The sequence below is a fragment of the Callithrix jacchus genome, chromosome 13 (assembly GCF_049354715.1).
Source record: "Callithrix jacchus isolate 240 chromosome 13, calJac240_pri, whole genome shotgun sequence".
NCBI classification, from domain to species: domain Eukaryota; kingdom Metazoa; phylum Chordata; class Mammalia; order Primates; family Cebidae; genus Callithrix; species Callithrix jacchus.
The window spans coordinates 117,907,334-117,918,224 of NC_133514.1; positions in this window are offsets into that span (position 1 = coordinate 117,907,334).

Consider the following 10,891-nt stretch of genomic DNA (forward strand, 5'->3'; position numbering starts at 1 on the left):
TCACTCTCCCATGCCCGCGTGCCTTATTCTTCTTGGTCATGGGACAGGGACTCAGACCTAGGTGAACAAGGGAGCAAGAAAATTGAAACAGGAGCAAAGAGAAAAAAAGACTGGAAAAGAATTAGAGCAGTGTCCGGGAACTGTGTACAGATGTAGCATATGTGTAATGGCAATACCAGAAGAAGAGAGAAAGAAACTGAAGAAATACCCGAAGAAATTCAACACAGACTCTTTTTAAATTAATGTTAGAGAGCAAACCACAGATTCAGAAAGCTCGCAAAACAAAAAACAAAAAACAAAAAACTATACCTAAACATACCATATTCAAACTGCCAAAAAGCAAAAGTGAATAAAAAATCTTGCAAGAAGGCAGAAGATAAAGTCCCCTTAGTAAAGATAAGAAATATTTTCAGCAGTACTGTAATACCAAAAGCAGAGAAAGACATTATAAGAAAATAAAACAGACAAATATATGTTCTGAACATAGATACAAAAATCCTCAGCAAAATATTTGCAAATCAAATTCAACAATGTATAGAAATAATTATACACCACAACCAAGTGGGGTTTATTCCAGGTAGCAAGGCTGGTTCAGCATTTGAAAATCAATTAATGTAATCCATCACATCAACAGGCTATAAAAGCAAAATCACATGATCATATCAGTAGATGCCAAAAAGGTATTTGACAAAAATCCAACACTCATGATAAAAAAAAAAAAAAAGAAACCTCTCAGCAAACTAGAAATAGAAGGGAACTTTCTCAACTTGGAAAAGAACATCTACAAAAATCCCACAAAGAACGTCATACTTAATTGTGAGAAAATAGAAAATTTCACACTAACATCAGGAACAAGGCAAGGATGTTCCCTCTAACTACTCTCTTTTTTTTTTTTTGAGATGGAGTCTTGCTCTTGGTTCCCAAGCAATGGCACAATTTCGGCTCACTGCAACCTCCACCTCCTGGGTTAAGAGATTCTCCTGCCTCAGTCTCCCGAATAGCTGGGATTACAGGTACCCACAACTATGCCCAGCTAATTTTTGTATGTTTAGTAGAGATGGGGTTTCACCATGTTGGCCAGGCTGGTCTCAAGCTCTTGACCTCAGCCTCCCAAACTGCTGAAATTACAGGCGTGAGCTGCCATGCCCGGTAGCCTTCTAAAATATCATACTGAGAGCTGTAGCTAATGTAAAAAAGCAAAAATAAAGAATAAAAAATGAAATAAAAGTTATACTGATTGGGAAGAAAGAAAGAACTATCTTATTTGCAAACAACATGATTATTTATTTAGAACATCCAAAAAAATCCGCAACAAAAAAACCTCTCGGAATTAATAAGCACTTATAGAGAAAGTTTATAGACTACAAGAAAGTTTATAGAATCGCAATGAACAAGTAGAATTTGAAACTTAAAACGTAATATCATTTATATCACCACCCCGCAAAATAAAATGCTTAGGTATAAACCTAATGAACGAAGTACTAGCTTTCAATGAAGAAAACTACAAAGCTCTGATGACAAAATCAAAGAACTAAATAAACGGAGAAATATTTCATGTTCTTGGGTAGGAATACTCAATAGTGCCAAGATGTTCATTTTTCCTAATTTGATCTATAGATTCAATGTATTTCCAATCAAAGTTCTGCAAGTTATTTGATGAATGTTAACACGCGGATTCTAGAATTTTTATCGTTCCTGTAGCCTTGCAGCATAGTTTGAGTCAGGTAGTATGATGCCTCGGCTTTGTTCTTCATACTTAGAATTGCCTTGGGTATTCGAGCTTTGAACTTTTTGGTTCCATATGTATTGTAAAATAGTTCTTTTTTTCTCATTTTGTGAAGAATGTCATTATTAGTTTGACAGGAATATAACTGAATATTTCCATTGCTTTGGGCAGGATGACCACGATAACAATATTGATCCTTCCCGCTCCTGAGCACGAATGTCACCTCCAATTTCTTTGAGCGGTGTTCGTAATTTTTTTTTTTTGTAGAGATCTTTCACCTCCCTGGTTAGCTATATTCCTAGGTATTTTATTCTCGTTGCGGTGATTATGAATGGGATTGAATCCGTGATCTGGCTCTCAGCTTGGAAGTCGTTAGTGTATAGAAATGCTATTGATTTTTGTACAACGATTTTGTATCCTGTAAATTCGTTGAAGCTGTTTATCAGATTAAGGAACTTGTGGACAGAGGCTATGGGTTTTCTAGGTATAGAATCATATTTTCTGCAAACAGAGATAGTTTGACTTCCTCTCTTCCTATTTGGATGTCTTTTATTTCTTTCTCTTGCCTGATTGCTCTGGCCAGGACTTCCAGTACTATGGTGAATAGGAGTGGTGAGAGAGGGCATCCTTGTCTTTTTCTGGTTCTCAAGGGGAATACTTCTAGCTTCTGCCATTCAGCATGATGTTGGCGCTGGGTCTGTCATAGATGGCTCTTATTATTTTGAGATATGTTCCTTCAGTGCCTAGTTTGTTGAGGATTTTTAACACGAAGAAATGTTGAATTTTAATGAAATCCTTTTCTGTATTTATTAGATGATCATGTGGTTTTCATTTTCAGTTCTGTTTACATAATGAATCACATTTATGGATTTGTGTATGTTGAACCAACCTTGCATCCCAGGGATAAAGCCTCCCTGATCATGGTGGATTAGCTTTTTGATGTGCTACTGGTTCAGTTTGCTGTATCTTGAGGATTTTTGCATCTGTATTTATCAAATACATTGGCCTGAAGTTTTCACTGATGTCTGTGTCCTACCAGGTTTTGGTATCAGGATGATACTGGCCTCATAGAATCAGTTAGGAATTAGTCTTTCCTCCTCAATTTTGGAAGAACATTCCACACTTATGATAGGAAATATCAATATTGTTTAAATGGCCACACTGCCCAAAGCAATTTACAGATTCAGTGCTATTCCTATCAAACAATGACATTCTTTATAAAATTAGTAAAAAGCTAGTTTGATGATACATATGGAACCAAAAGAGAACTCAAATAGCCAAGGCAGTCCTAAGCATAAAAAAATAAAGCTGGAGGCATCATGTTACCCAACTTCAATTATACTACAAGGCCACAGTAGCCAAAAAATTTACAATCATTTGTCCAGCCCCATCGAATGTATAAGAGTGAACTCTAATGTAAAACATGGACTTTGCATGACAATGATGTGTCAGTGTAAGTTCATTGACTGTGACAAATATCCCAGTCCAGTTTGGGATGTTGACTACAGGCAATCTGTATATATGCAGGAGGAGCAGGTGTACAGGAAATCTCTGTATGTTCTCTTCAGTGTTGCTGTGAGCCCAAAACAGGTCCAATAAATAAGGTCTATTAAAAGGAATTAAAGCAAAAACAAAGATAATTGAAAAAAACGGTGATTTTGCATGTAAAGAGTTTAGAGCTGCGGTACCTTGCGGTGACATCCCCATAAATGCTGGCAATGATTAATATATGAATCTCCCCTCAGAATCCTGATGAAGTTGAAAGTTGATTCTCCTCCTGCTGGGGCTCCATTTTCCCCATAACCTGGACAAAGAGCTTAAAAAAGGAATTAAAATGAAAAGTCTGGTCTTGTAGCAATGAACCTGTTCTTCCTTTATTTCTTCTATGTATCCTTTCTTGTAATACATCCACTTAGACATATTTTTTTTCTGTTATCTCTCCTGTTTAATCAACCATTTCCCTGGCTTCAGCCCACTGGAAATCATTCCTATACAATATATTTCAGCCATGTAAATGAACTCATATTCTGCATCAACACCATATGCTCTCTTAAAAAGGGTTTTCTCCGAACTCTTACATAGATATCTTATTATTATCTGCACTGATATCATTGTTTGTGAAGCTGATCACCTTTAACATGTTTTAAAATCATTTATAAATTTTCTTTTCAAAATATTTGCACATTAAAAATTATGGCTTAGTGAACTAAAATAAAAATTTGTTACAAAATGTTTTTCTGGGTTTGAAGCTCGCTCTTATTAAAGTTTCTTTTGATGGATTATTTTGTCATTCATTTGTTTAAAAGTACTCATTGATCTCCTGGACCATCCTGTCCCCTGAGCATGGGTAGAGCTTGTCACTCTCACACATTTTGCTCCCATAAATATTTTATGGCAAAGTGAAGGGCTTTTGCAGATGTATTTAAGGTTTCTAATTAGTTGACTCACTCTGTGTTGGCTTGACATAATCAGGTAAACCTTTTAAAAGAGAGCTCAGGCCTTCCCTGAAGAGAGATTCTAAGTTACATTCTCCTGCTGGCCTTGAAGAAGCAAACAGTCATGTGTGAATTGTCTGCAGAGAGGGACATGTAGTCAGGACATAGGAGAGACTCCTGGGTAGCGAGGGGTTCCTAGATGACAGCTGGTAATTAAATGGGGGCTTGACCACACCGCAAGGACTCAAATTCTGTAGCCATCTGTGGGAACTTAGAAGTGGATCTTATTTCTAGTCCAACTTCAAGATGAGGATCAGCCAGGCAACACCAAGATTTCAGCCTGGGGAGATGCTGAGCAGGGGCCCCAAGTGGAATGTATGGAATTGATGACTCACAAAATTTGTGAGATAATAAATTTTTGTTCTTTGAAGGCATGAAGTGTGTGGTAGTGTGTTACTTAGCAGTAGACAGCGAACACATCCTGAATAAGTACTGTGCTCGTGTACTGACTTTAAAGAGATGCTTCCCATCTGAGTCATTGCCTTTATGGCTTCGCTTTGATGTCATGTTTACAGACACTTTGACCTCATTCCAAACTTTTGTAATTATTTATCTCGTAATTTCTTATTATTTGTATGGTTTCAGTTTTACACGAATATCTTAAAATTCAATTGGAACTTATTTTTCTTGGAGGTATAAGACATCTAACATTGTTTTCCCTTTGTGATTAGCCTGTTGTCTGAAGAACATTGTTTTGAATAAACCACCCACTCCTCATTGATATGGCCAGTATCTAGGTTTAGAAATACAGTCCCTTATTTCTAGTAAGATATTATTTATGAAATCCCAGCTTGAACTATGGGTAAGTGACGTTTTAATTGCTGATTACTTCATTATTATAATTATAACTCAAGAGACAGCTCAAGGAGGATAAGGATACCGTGATAGGACCTCTTGCCTTTTTTGTCCAGGTAAAAACCTATTTAAAGTGGTTTTGTATAAACCAGTTAAGGAAAAGAAAACCCTTTAACAATTGGCTAAAATAATTTCAATGTATAGATTGCTTACATTTTCTAAAAAAAAAGTTGTCCTTAAAATGAAATGTGGTGAAAACCTGGTGGATATTTTTAATAATGTGTGACTAGACTATACATTTTTGAGGACAGAGACTATGTCTGAATCATGCCTTTGTCCCTGCTGTCTAGTACGACACATGTTTAATGGTATTTGCTTAATCGTTTTCAAATGATGAGTGATTTTAGCTATAGTAGTGCTGCTACGATCCTGATAGTGCTGGTGTATGTATTATTTTCTCTTAATCCGGGACAGTAGGAATGCAGAAAAGTAACACCATCAATTTGGAATCTGATCATTAAAAATCAATACATTCATCTAAAATTAAATTTAAACATTCTTACACAAAATGATCCTTGGAGCGCCTTAGACTAGTCCTGGATAGTTTTGTTTTGACAATGAGTAGGTCTCACTGTTGTGTAGCACATCAAACTCACCTTCCTTACCTTACACGGCTCTAATCTTTTCTACGTTGCTTGTCATTGTTTCCCTCCCTCTCTCTGTCTATCTTTAATCAGTCTATGACTTCAGTATTATCTTGGTGGGAAAACTCTCCGAAATATTATCCTGAAAACGTTTAGAATCATGAAATTTTAAGATGTACATTCTGTAAACAAAAGCAATATGATGAATTATATATTCTGAATACCAACGGGCTGAAATTTCCAAACCAAACATTTAAATATTAAATGAGCTGTATTTTGTGTCTGCCTCTATATCAAATGCAATTGTTTTTGTTAGACGCTACTCTTTATTTTCCTGTGCAAGTCATCTTTTATCTCTTCAGTGCTAAATATGAGTCTAACGTGTTCACCTGCTTATTAATGGGGAAATGTACCGGGAGAGAGAAAAAAACATTCATAATTTGAGGGGTGTTTTGCGGTTTGCAGTGGGGGATGGTGCCGGTGGGATGGAACAGCAAATGGAATGGGCATTCATCGAGACGCCTTCAGATGGTTTATTTTTTTACTTCCTTTTTTATCTGTGTTAAATAAATAAGTGTATTATTTATGGGGAAAAATGGGGAAATGAGGGCAGGTTCAAAAATAGGTTTGATTATTTGTAAGCACAAAAGTCATTAAATAGACTGACATTGGTTGTTGTGGAATATCGGCCCTATGAATAAGTGGGATGGTTTAGAATGCACATTAGTAATAGGGAGGTTTGTAAAAGTCAGCATTTCTCAAGCCTGTTTGACCACAGACCCTAGAGTTTTCAATACATCTGTTAGTATCCTCTGGGTCCGGGGTTCCAGAGTATATAACTTCCTGGAATGCAGGCCCACAGCTGACCTGCAGCAGACTCAGAGTCCATTCCTCGTAGTGCAGTGTGTGTGCATGGCATATACAGACATGTTCACACCTCTCACTAGGAGAGTTTGGAGTCCCATTTTAAAATACTTCTTAGTAAATAATTTTCTCTGGCTTTTATTTTTGAAATATTTCCATAAATGTTGTTATATTTGCAAAATTGTCTTTGACAGACACCTCCACTCTATTTGATCACCCCCTTTTAGCCCGTTGTCAGGGAAAGGATCCCCCCACTCTAAATAGTAGGAGATGACTGAACACATGACACCCAAGACCTGACAGAGAAGGTTAAGTGAAGTTTATTAATTAAACATACTCAGGGCCCCAGGAGAGGACATCGCAGGCCACACAGGGCCACCAGGGACTGCACTCCACAGCAGAGACCCCAGCAGAGCCAGCAGGGACTTTGTAGTAACAAGATGTAGGTGCCCCTTGGTTCCTGTGGGGAGGTGGGCTTGTGTGCAGAACTCTGTGCACTGGAAGGGAAGTGAAACCTGTTAGTTAAGGCGGGAGATCAGTGGGGTGGGGCTGCCTGAGACGATAGGGGAATTAGCTGGATGGGGTCTTTCTTGCTGTGCGGGGTCCATTCTGGCCAGAGTAGGGATGCTCCCGATTAAGCTTCTGGGGCCCCATGAGGCTCAGAGATGAGAGGGTAGCACATGAATTCTAGACCTTCCAAGGCCACCTCCTGCAAGTGTCTCAAGGTCTGTGTTTGGTGTGCTCTGGGTGCAGCCGGGCAGCTCACCTCTCCTTGTCCACGGCAGAATGTGTCTCACCCACGGTGTCAGCTTCTCTCTGTACCAGACCACAGTGTCGATTCACTTGGTATTCAAAGCCAGCCTGATTTTTATCCAATATAGCGTTCTGGCACTCCCCTGGTGTGGCTCTTTGCTATCGCGATTGATGGTGGCCATTATACTTGATTCATTACATGCCATTGATCTTCGAAATTTTGATTAATGACAGGGAAACCTGAAAAGTTCAGAGTTTGGCTTTGGTTCAAATGAGCACCCGGAAGTTCAAATGCTTAATTCAAACTGTCTTAGACTCTTGGATAAGCAAATGTGGTTATGCAAAATTAGTCTAAAAAATCTCCTGGAAACAGCCCCTCTCTTGGAAATTTCTGGTATTTCCTTCTACTTAGACCATGGACCATCAATACTACAAAGAGTTTCTTTCTTTCTTTCTTTTGTTCTGCTCACTTACTTCTGGCCACAGCCCAGGTTCTTAGGTTTTTGGGGACAGGTAGCCAATCATGGTGTGAGACCTCAGGGTGGTTGTTGCCCACCACTGTTCACCAGCAGTTCATGCATTTCCCATGCACCTGGGCACACAGAAACACAAGCACATCAGGTCCCAGAGTTCAGAGTAAAGAGTTACCTGTTTATCCCTGGAGAACTGACTTCTTTTTCAGATCCACGAGAATGTGCCAATGCCATGTGAATAAACAAGCATGACCTAGACAAAGCAAGGAGTTGACAAATGACGGTGGGAGAAATTCCCTCTAAAATGTACAGTTAAGTCTTCTCAGCTCTCCTTTGCTTAATTCAGCCAGGCAGCCCTGAGTAACAGAGAGTCTGCGGACTGCTCTACAGGTCAGCAGAGATGCTTGCTATCAGGTCCACAGGGAAAGACTCTCCAGAAAAAGGGCTCTGGAATGAGGACATTGGAGGACCTCACCGACTCCGACCTCACCTCCAACACACGCCCTCTAAGTTCAGACCAAGGGTTCCCAGCCAGCTTGCCCTAGTCACCCTGGCTGCTGAAAGTTTTGGAAGGTACCAGGCTAGATATGGCAGAATATAGTTCTATGGGGCTCATCTGGAACAGATGCCAATGTACAGTTTGTTTCTAGTCAGTGACAAACTTCAATTCCTTTGAGATCAAAGTATAGAAGGCAATGTATTTATTATAATGATAAATTCTATTTGGATTTGGATTATCTTGAAAATGCCTAGAAAAGACAAGTTAAAATTTCTGACATTGGATATACGCATGTGTTTTAAGTATGTTGCGGATTCCAGGAAGCGTAAAATGAGCTCTGAGCATGAACTCTGCGACCCGGAATTCCAGCAGAGGTTTTGCTCAGGTCTTCAGTCTGTGCAGACAGCTCATCTGGATGTACATGATGGGTTGTCCACACCTGCACATAGCATAGGAGGACTGCGAATAATTCATACTGTCCCAAATTACAAAACTATTTTGAGTCAAACTAATGAGTGAAAAAGGAGATCCCATCTGAACAGCAAACATTATCATGGTATTTTAGTATTGTTACATTATACCTATGCTAGGGTTCAAATTTTCAATTGAACAATAAAACATACGTAACTTTGGATTTCAGTTACATGTTTTCTTAGAAGAAAAGACACAAATGTATTACTCCACCGTCGATTCGTAAATTCTGAATGACTAGAGCGTTACTATGAAAGACCAATAGAAAATTTTGTTGGCCAGGCGCGGTGGCTTAAGCCTGTAATCCCAGCACTTTGGGAGGCCTAGGTGGGCGGATCACAAGGTCAAGAGATCAAGACCATCCTAGCCAACATGGCGAAAACCCATCTCTACTAAAAATACAAAAAAAAAAAAAAATAGCTGGGCGTGTTGGCATGCGCCTGTAGTCCCAGCTACCCGGGAGGCTGAGGCAGGAAAATTGCCTGAACCAAGGAGGTGGACGGAGGTTGCGGTGAGCTGAGATCGTGCTACTGCACTCCAGCCTGGCACCTGGCGACAGAGCCAGACTCTGTCTCAAAAAATAAAAAAAATAAAATAAAGAAAGAAAATTTTATTACATTAACTTTATTTGATAACTTAGTTTTAATTGTTTTAAAAGTTAATGTTTAAAGGTCACATATTTCTGGTTTATTATTTTTATAAATAGAACAATTTAGAATTTTCTTTTTCAATATGTATTATATGTTTATTTTATATTAAAGTATAATAAATTTTAAACATAAGGGCTTAGAAAGTTAACACACAGGAAAGCACGTAAATAGACCTTTCTGTGCTACGTATCCAGTGGCTTCTGTTCAATTATGTTGCTATCATTTTAATTAATTTATGAGCCTGTCACAATTTCTTTTTTTCTTTTTCTTTTTTTCTTAAAGATGGGGTTTCACCATATTGGTCAGTCTAGTCTCGAACTCCTGCCCTCAGGTGACCCACCCACCTCAGCCTCCGAAAATGCTGGGATTACAGGGGTGAGCCACTGCGCCTGGTCAGTTTCTTTTTTCTTAGGTCTTTCTATGGTAGAACGCATTTCAGTAAATGGTTTATTAGATTGACATGCAGCCATTTTTTTTACACAAAATTCTACCGTATCAGGTGCTAATATGGAATGTGGATGGTAAATATTAATGTTTTCTAAAACTCCCATATCTGTCTCTCTACATCTGAACCCTCAAGACCCACCAGTGTCAGTGCAGGAGTCGTGTGACCTGACTTGCTTTTGTTTAGAACACTCGTCTCCTCACCTAACAGGTCTTACTGTGGTGGCCTTGCGATTAGCACGGGTGCGTCTGTCTGCCGCGAGTCCACACAGGTCTCCGGTGGTCAGGAAAGCTCGCTTTGTCTTGCACCCAGGCAGGGATCTCCTTTCAGCCCGTTGCTTTCATGCAGACTTTTCCCAGGACTGACCTGGCAAGCAGTGGATGTCCAGGCAGGAAAGAGGCTGCGGGAAAAAACACAGGAAGGGGCCCTCTGGGTGGAGGCAATGTCACCAAATACCAGGAGCCCCTTCAAAATGGAAAATGCGATTTCTCCAATGTAACTCTGAGAGAAAAATTAAAAAGTCAGGAAATAGATGGCTTAGATAGCAACTACATCCTTGCTTCCAAGCTATTTCCTGGAAGTACTGATGACTATTTAAAAAAGCATATTTTTATTTTCATCTCTGAAAAGCCACTTCTTATTCCAGCAATGCATAAAAGTCACAGATTACATTTAGAAAAGAAAAATGAAATTTGAAAGAGTTTTTTTAAGCTGTCACAGCCAAATAAAGAGAGGCCATATGAATTTTCACAAGAGAGTGAATCATTTTATTTTCACAAACACAATTACTTTTTTTTTGAAATGGAATCTCGCTCTGTTACCCAGGCTGGAGTGCAGTGGCGCAATCTCAGCTCACTGCAACCTCCTTTTTTAGTCCCTTTAATTCCAAGACTCTGCTGCGATTAGAAAGATCCTGCTATGATTAGAAAGAGCAGGTTCAAGCATTCTCCTGCCTCAACTTCCTGAGTAGCTGGGATTACAGGTGCACGCCACCACACATGGCTAATTTTTGTATTTTCAGTAGAGATGGGGTTTCACTATGTTGATCAGACTGGTCTCAAACTCTTGACCTTGTT